This window comes from Lygodium microphyllum, chromosome 10 (assembly GCF_053477565.2).
Source record: "Lygodium microphyllum isolate KBCC chromosome 10, Lygodium_microphyllum_v1.1.10, whole genome shotgun sequence".
NCBI classification, from domain to species: Eukaryota; Viridiplantae; Streptophyta; class Polypodiopsida; order Schizaeales; family Lygodiaceae; genus Lygodium; species Lygodium microphyllum.
The window spans coordinates 67159921-67173595 of NC_141144.1; positions in this window are offsets into that span (position 1 = coordinate 67159921).

The window sequence follows — 13675 nt, forward strand, 5'->3', positions numbered from 1 at the left end:
TTAGTGCCATAAGATGCGGAAGGAAAAATGCAAAGAAAAGGGCAAGGGTAAAGTACATGACAAAAATGATAATTCCAGCATTGTCCCTAGCAAGTCCAATGTTAAGATTGAAGAGATTAATGTTATGTAGACTGATTCTAATGATGATTTCATATTTGGAGCTTCTTCTCTTGATACTTCATAGTTGACTGATGCTTTGTCAGGGTGCAGTCAGTGTTGGCTCATAGATTCAAGGGCTTTCTTTTATGTGACCCTCATAGAGAGTAGTTTCACTCCTATCATAGTTTAAATGGATCTGTCTATTTGGATAATGACCTGGAATTGGAGATATGTGGTATTGGTGATGTTCAGCTATAGTTTAATTCAAGTTCCATGTTTACTCTTCATGACGTATACCTTGTACCAGCTTTCACGAAGAGCCTTATCTCTACTAGGTAAAGATTAACCATGAAAATCTTGTCATTGCATGTGATGCAAAGTCCAATACTCTCTACCCCTTGCTTGTATTTGGGTTAGTTGACCATATTCTAGTAGTGGATGTAGTTTCACATGTATCTCTTTGGCATCATCACCTTAGGCATATGTCCTTAAAAGGAATGAAAATGCTTACTTGTTTCCAATATCTTTCACCCCTTGACTATAAGTGCTTTGAGTCTTGTGATCATTGTTTATATGGCAAGCAGACACGTAATACACATAAAAATTTTGGTATGACATGCGTAGGTGAGACATTGACTCTTGTTCATTCAGATGGATGTGGTCCCATGACCTCCAGTCATTAGATGGCACGAAGTATTTTGTGAGCTTCATTGATGACTATACACATAAGGTCTAGGCATATCCTATTAAGCAGAAATCCAAAGCCTTGGCTACATTTGAGCATTGGTTTTCTTTGGTTGAGAACCAAGTTTCGGTTTAGGCTAAAATACCTAAGGTCAAATAATGGGGGTGAGTATGTCTCTAAAGCCTTTGAGTAGTTTTGTAATGAGAGGGGTATTAAGCATCAATTGATAGCCGCATACACCCCACCCCAAAATGGTATGGCTAAGCATATGAATAGGACAATTCAAGAGCAAGTTCACAATAAGCTTAGCTAGGAAAGCTTATCATAGCATTTTTGGGCTAAGAGAGTTGTTGTACTACTCTACACTTGATAAATCAATGTTAAAGAAAGAAAACAAAAATAAAAAAGACACAAGACAAAGGGAAAAAGGTGGCCCAATGAAAGCCTTTGAGTAGTTTTGTAACGAGAGGGGTATTGAGCATCAATTGATAGCCCCATACACCCCACCCCAAAATGGTATGGCTAAGCATATGAATAGGAAAATTCAAGAGCAAGTTCAAAATATGCTTAGCTAGGCAAGTTTATCATGGCAGGACTGAGACAGTTACTCTACTACTATACATTTGATAAATCAGTGTGTTAACCCTGGTGCAAAGAAAGAAAATGAAAATAAAAAAGATGCAAGACAAAGGGAAAAAGGTGGCCCAATGAAAAAACAAGAGAAAAAGGGCCAAAAGTGCAAGGAGCAAATTTAAAGCCCAAGGCGAGTGGAAAAGGAGAAAGGCACATCTTAAATATAAAAGTGTAGCCTAAATCATTGTAAAATAGCTGCAGGCTCTCTCATGTGCAATTTATAAATCTAAATGGCATGGGTGAAGGAACAATGTACATAGGAAGGGAATAGGGAAAGAGGACCTAGGCTAAAATGGCCAGTCATGTAAAAAAGGGATGGGTGCTTGAAGGGGATTAGGGCTTGTATAAAAGGCAAAAAGTGAATGAAGAAGCTCATTCTTGTGTGTGGGAAAAACTAGCTCTTCTCTTCTTCTCCTTGTTCTTGCTTGCTTGAGCCTATGCTTTAGAGAGGGATGGTGAGGAAGTGAGTGTGTGAGGATGAGGGACTGTGGTGGAGAAGCTATCCATCTTCTCCTCTCTTTTTCTTATCTTCTCTTACATGTCGCAATGGAGCATGGAGATTGGAGCTTGAGGATCGAGCTTGCTTGAGCTTATACCTTGGATCGTAAAGATAACAGAGTGCTTAAGGGAGGAGTCAACTCAATTGAGCATGGATGTAAGCTCACTACACTTGTAGATGCAAGAGCATGCATCGCTATGTGAGAGAGGTAGCTATTGCACCTGGCTCGAAACACTTGAAATAATAAGTGGTTCGTGGACCTTGGCAGTCAAGCAAGAGCTCTCATATTTTGGTTCCATTTTTGGGACCAACGGATTCAAGTTTTGAGTGCTTACATACTCCAAATAGAGCATTGAAGTAGGGTTTGATGCTTGAGATAGGTAGGAAGTGAGGGAGTTAAAGAGGTACCGATCTCCTTTTACAAGTAAGTTTTTTTTTTGTTTTTTGGGTATAGGTAAGTAGTTTGGATTAGTGCAAGTGGTTTCTTGTAATTTGGATGCATTAAGGTGAGGGAAAAACAAGGAAAATAGAGAAACACACATTAGTTTTTTGCTATAATAGTAGGCCCAAAACAAGAAAAACATAGGGAAAAGAGAGCTTCAAGGCATTAAGACAAAAAAGAGAGAGAAGGGAGAAGTAATAAGGCAAGAGAGAAGGGGTTTAAGAGACCAAGAAGAAGCCATACTTGATGAATCCAAAGCATACATAGGCCATCAAGGTGGAGATAGATAAGTTTTTGAAGGCTGGATTCATCTATGAAATTGAGCACACGGAGTGGTTATTACTCATAGTGATTGTTCTGAAGAAGAACAAAAAAATTCGAGTGTGTGTAAACTATAAAAAAGTCATTGTTGTGACAAAGAGATAACTATCCACTATCCTACATGGAGCACATGCTTGAGAGACTAGTAGGAAGAGAGGTCTAAAACTTCCTGGATGGCTTCTCAGGCTATAACCAAGTGTAGGTGCACCCCGACGATAAGCATAAGATAGCATTTGTGATGGAATGGGGCGTAATTGCCTACATAGTCATGCCATTTGGGCTCATGAACTCACCAACTAACTTTTAGCACCTCATATTTACAATCTTCAAAGACATGCTTAGGCAAGAATTGGAGGTGATTGTTGACAATCTATGCATTCATTCCAATTGGAGGGAACGCCTAGATAAACTTCATGTAGTCTTTGAGCAATGTAGGCTGTATGATCTCTCCTTGAACCCCTTAAAGTGCCAGTTTTGGGTAAAATACAAATGTGTCCTAGGGCATATGGTGTCTAAAAATAGCATTGCCATTGACTTCTCCAAAGTCAAAGTCATTGTCAATTTACCACCATCTAGAAACTATAAGGGAGTTCAATGCTTCGTGGCATACACAAGGTACTATCGGCGATTCATTTTGAACTATGCATTGATTGCTAGACCCCTCTACAAAGTGTTGATCATATTCGAGTGGACAGAGGAAAACCAACACACATATAAGAAACTAAAAAAGGTTCTCATGACTGAATCAATTCTATGAGCCCCAGATTGGAACATAACATTCCACACACACATTGATGTCTCAAAGTTTCCCTTAGGAGATGTTTTGTGCCAACTTGGTTAGCATAATCTCAATTATCCTATGAGCTTTGCTAGCAAACAACTCACATATATGGAGGTGAATTACTCCACAATGGAAAGGGAAGGCCTAGCCACGGTATTTGTTGTGAAGAAGTTTTGTCATTATCTTTTAGCTATGCCCTTTGCCTTCTTCATTAACCATCAAGCCTTACTTTATCTAGTGAACAAACCTTGCACTACAGGACGCATAGCTAGATGGTTACTTTTGCTTCTATAAATTAACTTCTTTGTGGTGGTATGCAAGGGTAAGCAACATTACATGGCAAACCATATGTCCCGCATACCCACAAGAGAAGCTACTGGATAGGGCATCGTAGACGAATTTCCTAATGTGCACCGCTTTAGCATATCCAACAAAGAGAGACCTATTCAAGGCAGATATAATGTTGTATTAGGTAGATGACATAGTCCAAGTCCTAGAGCATGGATTGCCTGAGAGACCTATAAAGAAGGCTAGGCTAAAGCACCTTATCCTTAAGATTCATCCCTATTAGTCAATTACCAACTAACTTTATAGACTAGAACATGATGGGCTATTGTGAAGATGCATGTGTGAGCACAAAATGCATGATGTGCTTGCTGAACATGATGGGTTATTGTGAAGATGCATGTGTGAGCACAAAATGCATGATGTGCTTGCTGAAGCACATGGTGGAATTGTTGGAGGACACTTCAATAGAGATACTACAACATACAAGGTGTTGCAATCTCAATTGTGGTGACCCACCCTATTCCATAATGTTGCTAAGTTTGTGAAGCATTGCAACCAATGTCAAAGGACCAAAGCATGCATCCGTAGTAAGGATAAGATAGAGTTGACCCCGATAATTGCATGACATCCCTTTGAAGAGTGGGGGGTCCATTTTATTGTTCCATTCAGCCCTACAATGCAGTACTCACAAGTAAAGTACATCATTGTAGCGAGACAAATAACCTCAGGAAATGGGCCAACGCTTAGACCACTAGGAAGAATGACACTAGGAACATAGGTAAGTTCCTTTGGGAGCATGTGATCTTGCGATTTGGATGCCCAATCAATCTAGTTAATGATCAAGGCATGTACTTCATTAATGAAGTGGTTGCCTATTTACTGTGCATATTCTTGATCATTCATAGAACATCATCACCATACTATCCTCAAGCTAATGGTCAGGCAAAATCCATGAGCAAGATCCTAGTGAATGTACTGACTAAGGTAGTCTTTGTCTCATGCACCAACTGGGACAATAAACTCATGGCAACGCTGTGGGCCTACAAAATAGCCTACAAGACAGCTATAGGGCAAACACCATTCAAGCTTACCTATGGGACCGAAGCAATCCTACCAGTGGGGTTTTTAATTCCAAGCTTGAGAGCGGTAGTGTAAGAAAGATGGGATGGAAAGGAGGCATGGATGAAATACCTGGTAGAGCTAGAACACCTTTCTAAGACCCGACTCCTAGCTATAATGCACTAATCTGTGAAAAGATGAGATGCAAGAGCTAGTTTGACAAACATGCCAAACAACATAACTTTGAGCAAGGTGGCCTAGTGCTACTATATTATGTAAAGGGCCATAAGAAAAAGATGAATTTTAGAGGTTTGGGGCCTTTCAAGATCCACAACATTAGTCCAACTACCAATGCATAGCTCAAGACCCTAGAGGGAGAGGGCGTAGGCTTCTTCAATGGCAGTTGCCTCAAGAAGTACTACCCTCCAATCGAACCACTGCATGAGTCTCCAAAGCTAGAACCCCCTTGTGAACGTAAGAGTAGCCACTATAATATTTGAGATAGAGGATGAGGATGAGAAAGTAATAGAACATGCCTACCTATGCATATCAGTGACCTATGCCTTTGATGCGCTTATTGACGAGGGAGCTAATTTTAATATTCTTACACATGATCATTGGACTCTCATTGGTCAACACCAACTGTACCCTAATAATGCTAAACTCAACCCATTTGTGGGATAGTCCTATCACAAAGTGCAAAATAGCAATCTCTATCGAGACTAAAATCCCACCTATGATCTTCTATGTGATGCCTAACACTAAGGAATCACTACTAGGATGCGCATTCAAAAACAAGCACACTGCAATGTCGACTATAACTCACAATGCATTCACCTCACCATTGGCAATGTTCATATAATGACAGCTTTCAATAAGGGTAGCATGGCTCCATCAAAGCCTACAGTGCCACACTGATAGAGGAACCAAGTGCAAGGTCTAAGGAAGAGAATCATGACTTGTCCCACCATGCAAAGATAAAGTAGCCACAACCCAAATGAGCCACAATACCATTGAGAAATAACTCAAATGGGTGCCAAAATGCCAACCTCAACCCCCTAATAGCCAAATTGCACAAACCATACCCACAAAACCTCATGCTCTAGGCCTAGGAGACAAAGCTAGCACTACATAAATAGACGAATGGTCAAGCTGTGCAATGGGTGCCCAAAGACTTGTTGCGTGCTCACAAGGCTACTAAAAAGGCAACAATTGGATTTGGTTACCCAAGACTATGAGTGGCATGCGTGCCCCTCACTCCAGGCCCTCCAGCCCATCTCAACAAAATGCTAAGCCAATAAGAAATAAGAAACTTATTGACCCAAAAAGCACCAAATCCATAGAACCTCAACGAGTCTATCAACCAAAATCACAATGAGCTGCCCTTGAACCCACTCAATCTAACATTCCCGTGTCCCAACTACTCCACAAGAAAACAAAAATGGTCACTTGAACCCCAAGTCCAACCCATCGCACAAGTGGCCACAAAACACCCTACGAACCAATCCACAAAGCAAGCATCAATTCCTAAGTTATTGAGTCCACCAAACCCCAACATCTCATAGGACTAAGACCTCCTATGAGCATAGATCTATCCTTGCTTTGGCCTTAGACCTAGCCATAAATAAAGGGGAAGACTTACTCACCTACATTAGACAATCGGATGCCACATTCACCATGGTAGCTAGGAGCTACAAAATGGCTAGACTTAGGGCTCCTAGACAAGTTATTCTCGCAGCAAATGTACTCTCCTTGCCATGAACTTTGGAAGAATCCACATTCATGTTTGTCAAGATTCTCATGGTAGCTAAGGAATTGATTGCCAATGAGATCTCTTGAGAGCAAGCTTACAAACAATGGTAATCACATCATGTAGCAAGAGCAAAGTCTCTACAATAAGCCAGGAGAGCTAGAAGAGCTGACAAAGTTAGTTGGCTCTGACTCTTCTTTTCTGCATAGATGGTATGCTCTTTGTCTTCAATGGGAACAAATGGGTTGTCAAATTATGACCAATGTCAAGCAAAGACATGCAATCAAAACCTCTGAGTATGATCAATCTATGTGGCTCCTACCTCATTCACCAAAGTACTGGTCATTGGTCACAATCGATCATTAGAGGACTATGTCTTAGACCACCCCTATTTCGATCAAATCTTGATTGAGGAAGAACTACATATCACTAGCAAGATGAACTCCGATGACTTCCTCACTTGACCTACATTACACGTGATTTGTGGGCATTAGACCTCATGACATGGACCGCCATGCCCACTTGGAGTATAACCCAAACTTCTATGAGTAGTTCATGACGAAGTAAAGCACAACAACCATGTGCTTAATGCCCTTAACTCCTCAACCTCCAATCCTAGGAAGGATTTTCTTCACTCCTAAAGGGGAGGAGGTAAGGTGGAAAAGAAGACACATCTTGAACCTTAAAATCGAACATTAAAAAGCAAAAAAGGACACATAAAAGTCAATTTGTACTTAAGGAAAAATTTCATGGAATTATTGGTTGAACTATGTGGACTACTTGAAGTGAAAATTTTCATTCTGTAGTTGAGCACTTCATCTTTCCATAGCATATATTCATAATCCCCCTAATAGTAAGCTGTTGCATCATGACAAGAACCCAAGATGGCCGGGCATGACAAAGGCAACAGAAGCATCCAAAACTTAGAAAGCATGGTGATGAAAGAGCAAGTGATAAAACAGAATTTTTTACCAGGGTAATCTTCATAAATATATGGAGAAGGTCATCCAAGCCATCAACTACAGCAAGTGCATGGATTTCTCGTGAACTTTTGATGCGAACAGGAATTGTGGCACCATGACAATGAGATAAGGAGGAGAGATTTGCATAGTAGAAGTGGAGTTGAGCTCTGAAATGGAGGAAAGAGCTCTAGAGCTAGTCAACAAGTTTGAGAGGCTACCCAAAAGAGATGTTTACAGTATGCTAGGGATGGACAAGGCCCAACTATACACAAATGATGGAGTTAGCTTAGCTGGCATCTCCAACCCCCACATCAGGCTACAAGCAAAGAAAATCCATGCTTAATTCTCCAGTCAAAGGTACAATGCCTTGATAAGCACGGTTGGAGTGCCAGTACTCAAGAGCATCGCAGTCAAGTCTCTAGATGAGATCAATTGGAATGGCTATGTGCGTAAGACCATGGAATACTCAACGAAAGCACTAGTGACAGGAGCTAGAGCAATAGATGGGAAGTCTCTAGGTTCCACAGCAGAGATGACAAGGAAAAAGTGAGCAATTAAGACCTCCAATATAGGTTTTGGAGGTGTGGTCAGTGCCATCATATAGGTTTTGGAGGTGTGCTCAGTGCCATCATATAGGTTGACGTTGGGGACTTGGAAAGACAAGAAGTGGTGGAAGAAAACCCCGAGCGCTCACCAGCCCACAGATTGCTTATACAATCACCTAAAAAGAGGGAAACTCTACTCCAAGTCCAATAGCAACAAGAGGCTTCAAGCAAGAGAACCATCAATGGGGAGGGGAAGGGGGGCTCAACCCCATCAAGCCAAGGAAAAAAAAGAAAAATCAAGTTGAGCATCCTAGGGAAGAAGAAGAAGACCATGGAAAAAGGAGACAAGGAAGTAGAATGCACATAGAAGGAGTCGAGAGAATCAGAAGACTAATAGAGAAAGAAGTAGAAAGAGGAAGAGGAGCAATTTAGAAAGGTGCAAGAGGAGTCAAGAAGGGTGGAAGAGGAACAAAAATGGAAGCAATTAGAAAATGAGAAAAGAATGAAAAGAGAAGAAGACGAGCAAATGGCCCTAGCCTTGTAGTTGTCAATAGAGCAAGCCTCCCACCCTCGAAGAGCTCACAAGGAGAAGCCCACGTGATGCCAGCACTGCAGTAAAAGAAAGAGCTCAAGGGCCCATTGTGCCATGCAAGGGAAAGGCCCCCATGAACCCATCACCATAGCTCTAATTGCCATGCCAACCACCACACCCAGGAGACCTTAGAAGGGGGAGTGGACCAAAGCAATGTGGTGGCATGGATGCAATAGCTACTGTTGAACTCGATGAAGTAGCCTAGTGTCAAAACCCCAATAATAGGGACAATGAGACTTGCTATTGTAGATGTAGAATTAAAAAGGACCCATGAAGTCTAAGGTCAATGAATCATCAATGTCTATGCCATTGGCCATAATGAAGGCAACCAACTACGATGAGTATGTGTAGGAGCTCCTAAGCCAACTTAAAAAGATGAAGCAAGACACGAAGTTTGCCATGGCAAAGTTAGAGATTGAGAAGGATGTGTTCACTGTCTACAAACTAGAGAAGACAAAGTAAATAATCATCTATTAGAGGTAGATGAATGATCTAAAGAAGGAATTAGAGGCAAGGAAGAAAATAGAGGTGTAGAAGAAAGAAGAAAGTGTAAAACAACTACAAATTAAAAAGGTAGAGGGAGAAATGGGGCTAGAAATGGACTTGTCAAGCCTCATACAAGGGGCAAAAGGATATGGAGGAGCAAATTGAATAACTAAAGAACCTCGGAGAGGATCTCACCAACAAGGAGCTAAAAGAGGTAAAGACACAAACCCATGTGGAGTTCCATAGGGAGATAAGGCAAAAGGAATGACTATTGAAGGAACTGTGAGAGGTTAGGGCCTAGAAGGACAAAGAGTCAACTAAAAAGCTACTAGAGGTAGAGAACCAACTCCTTGGGACCCTCCAAGAGTAGAAACAACTGAAAGAAAGAGCTAAAGCATCACAAACAAGACAAGGAGAAGATGTTGGAAATCTAGAAAGAATAAGAGGAGGTGGTGACAACACTATCGCAAGAGCTAAGGCATAGTCAAGGAAAGACGGAGCAGAAGTCTGAGGGCTAGGAAGAGAGGAACCTTGGAAGATTCAGGGACTTAGATGAATGCCTTGTCCTAGTAGAAAGCACGAGAATCATGGCAGAGGTAAGGGCAAAGTAGTGAAGGTAGGGCTAGAAGTCTAGCAACAGGCCTTTCTAAACATAGTACTTCATGTAACTCAATCCAAAGATGATGACTCCATGGAAGGGCTAAAGAGGAAGCTGGAGGTCTCGAGGAGAGCCATAAAATATGGGCTCCAAGAGCACACCCTAGAACCAACACTAGCCCAAGCTTGATGAAATGGAGGCAACTTTTGATGCAAGTGGGTCTCTCAATGGAGAAGTTAGAGTAGCTTAGAATTGGAGAGCAGAAGCACTGAGAGTAGCCAACCACAACGACACAAGAAAAACCACCAAGGATCGAAGAGCCTGATTTTGAGTAACTTGATGACACTAAGGCACAACTCAATGAGCAGATCCCTCCCCCACCTCCATTAACAGAAGCAAAAGGCCAAGAAAAAGAAGATCATACCACCACAGAAAGAATGATCGAGGCCAAAAGAAAATGCATGGAGTTAGTTCAATTTATGAGGAGAAATTTTAATGCCAAACCACAAGAAATGCTCAATGTCGAGATGCTGCAAACCGAGGAATAACTACCTATCAATTGAGCATTGTAATTGAACCATTGGGAGTAGTTGGAGAATGGGTGTAAGCCATTTTAATTTGAATTCTTCTATCCTTTTACATTGAATTGAATGCTACCCCCACAAGTGGTTGAAGGAGCCATCCAGGTCGCAAAGAGGCTAGGGAAGTGGTGGTTAGAAATCCCATGATATGGAGAAGATAGCCTTCAAAGTACTAGGAGAATAAGGTCATGGAAGAGCCAAGAAATATCAAAGGCTATGAAGCCCAAGCTAAAAGGCAGCAAAAGATTTGGAACACTAATTTTGAGGCATAGATAGCTTTTTGTAATATGCTACCATATGAAAGGGATGACCCCACCTACATGGCTTACCCAAGGCATCATGGTGTGGATTTTGAACAGGGAAAGCATGGCAGGTACAACTTCCCTTTAATCTACAACGCTAATGCCACCACTCTTGAAAAATGTCGAACCTTTGGGGCACAAAACCTCTAACCCTCTATCACTCACTTTTTGACGAGTTCATGGCATGCCCCAACCCTTGTTTCCTTACCACTTGTAATTATCTCCACCCCTTGTAAATCCTACTAAAGAAAAAATCAATAGCCCAAGAAGATCATTTGCCAACCCTCTATTTTGATATCAATATAGGGATAGACAATTGTGCAATGACCCGCCTGATGTTAAGGGCTGCTCTCTTGCCAGCTTTTTGCATGAGCCTTTTGGAATATATAAGTGAAAACCGGTTCTCAATGTAAACATCATTTTCTCTCTACTAGCCCTCTCAATGTAAGAATTAACCAACAAGGCTACATGCAAAGCCATGCATTCCTTAGTAGATCCCTTAGGCCCCCTTGAAATGTAACTGTTAAAGAGCATCAAGATGAGGTCTAGTGTACTTCCTCCCACTATATCTCGAAAAAAAAGGGAAAGAAAAGAGAAAACGAAGAAAAAACCCAGACAAAGAAAAAGGAAAGGAAACAAAGAGCTTTCTCATGTAACATTAGAGTGCCACAAACATACACCTAGGGGTTCTCAAGTTAGATGCATCTAGTGGCCTTGATCAGTCGGCTCCGTGCCTAAAACCCTAGCCCTCCATGTCTCCCCACTTTACACTTAGGGTACATCAAGGGCAGGACACACCTAGGGAGTTTGCACTCCTATGTTTAGACCTCTTTCCCTAAGTCACACCCACAACACTTTTCCTATACACAAAGTGGGTCCTGAAGTGTGGGACAACACCATAGGCTTCTCTGAGGTTAATCCAACTCCCACTTTACTGCCAGTAACACCATGCACTACACAATGAGGTAGACACACCCCTAGGTCATGCACTTTATTTTCTTTTTCAGGTACCTTGAACAACTATGATCAACCTGTTGAGATATCGAGCTCCACTCGTGATATGCCAGGGTGACCGTTGTGCATTTATGTCACCGACTTGTCAGTTGCAGATGCGGTTGGTACACCGCCCATGAATAATAGCTACATGATAGCTATCCTTATCTACTCTAGTTCGTGGCTCAATTAGTATGCCACCTTAGTTAGTTGAGTTTGGTTTTGAGACCCATATATAGGGTTCTTCTATTTCATTGTATTAGAGTTCTTTTTGGCACACACAACTAAGAAGAGGAAAACTATTTTCAGCCTCCACCCTTGTGTGTATTCCCCCATTGTGCAAGCAAGAAAGCTACAAGTGAGACTCCTTCCTTCTCTCCCACAATCTTGACATGGTATCAGAGCCTTGTTCGTGGTAAGGAGCTCAAGAAAGCAAGCCAAGCTCGCGGTGTTCTGGTAAGAGGAGCAGTGTTGCTTTCATTTTCTGTTTTGGGAGCAAATCTCTGCAGGTAGCACAGCCCTCAGCGACCCTGTTTTTTTGATTTGAGGCCATTTCGGGGCCTGTTTTGGAGGTGAAAGTTTTCTGCACGCACTCAAGAAAAGGTCCAGTTTTATGCTGTGCGACTACTGTTCTACAGGTCTGTGAAAAGTTACTGTAGAAATTGCATTGTATGCCTGTGCGCAGAGAAATTGGGAGTTACAAAATCATCCTTGTTGCTTGTCGATGCAAAATCGTCACTAGGAAGTGACTGTGTGGTTAAATACCACTTTCGTCAGTTTTGCAGATTTGCCCCTGTGAGGCTGAAGCTGTGTTCTTTGCAGTGACAGAATTTTTTGCAGTGATCTGTAATGGCGTGCGATTCTCTTTCACAGATTGTCACTGAAAAGCTTGACAAGAACAACTTCCAAGCATGGAAGTTTAGAATGATGAATTTCCTTATGGAAAAAGGATATTGGGAATTTGTTGCAGGAAATGAAGAAGAACCAGTTCTTCCTGATGTTCCCAATCAACAGCAAATGCAGGCATTTAAAGCATGGCATGAGAGAGCCAGGAAAGTTATGTACTGGCTGTCTATCAGCATTTCAAACTCTATGATTGTGCATATTCAAGATGCAAGTACGCCAAAGGAGGCATGGGATACTTTGTCAAAAATGTATAGCACAAATACACAAGCCAGGAAAATGCAGCTCAAGCAAGAGTTGCACAATGTGCAAAGAGAAAATATGAGCATCAATGACTACCACATGAAGGTGAAGAAGATTGCAGATGCACTTGCTTCCATTGGGTCGCTAGTGGAAGATGATGATTTAGTTTCTGTGACCTTGAATGGTCTAGGAAAGGATTATGCACAGTTCCAAACATCCATTTCCATCCGTGAAAGATTTCCTAATTTTGAGGAGTTGATTGCTCTTCTAATTTCTAAGGAGCATAGAAATGGTGGTGCATCTTCTTCAGGAGGAACTTCAAAAGAAGCTGTCTTCTACTCAAATGCTGGAAGAGGTAGAGGCAAAGGTAGAGGAGGCCGATTTGGAGGCCGTGGTAGAAATCAAAATATGCAGCAAACTCAAGAAAACCAATCCTATGGAGGAGGACGTGGTAACTCTAGAGGCAGGGGGAGCCAACGAGGTCGTGGTGGATGGCAGAGAGGCCAAAATGCAAACAGTAATGTTGAATGCTACTACTGTGGTAAAATGGCTCATATGGCTAAAGACTGCTATAAAAAGCAGAATGACATCATGAATGGAAAACTGCAACAAGGAAATTATGCATCTTCTAGTAGACAGGGTGATGACAGAAATGAGCATTTGTTTATGGTGCAGCACATGAACAATTCTGTGACAAGTGCAGAAGAAAGCAATGATGTTTGGTATGTTGACTCAAGTGCATCAAACCACATGACAGGTCATGTAGAATGGATGGAGGATGCAAGAAAAATGAAAAAACCAGGATTTGTGGAGACTGGTGATGATACTGCACATCCTATTGTGCAGATTGGAGAAATTCCTTTGTCTATGCAGGATGGGAAAAAGAAATACATGTCCGATGTATTTCATGTCC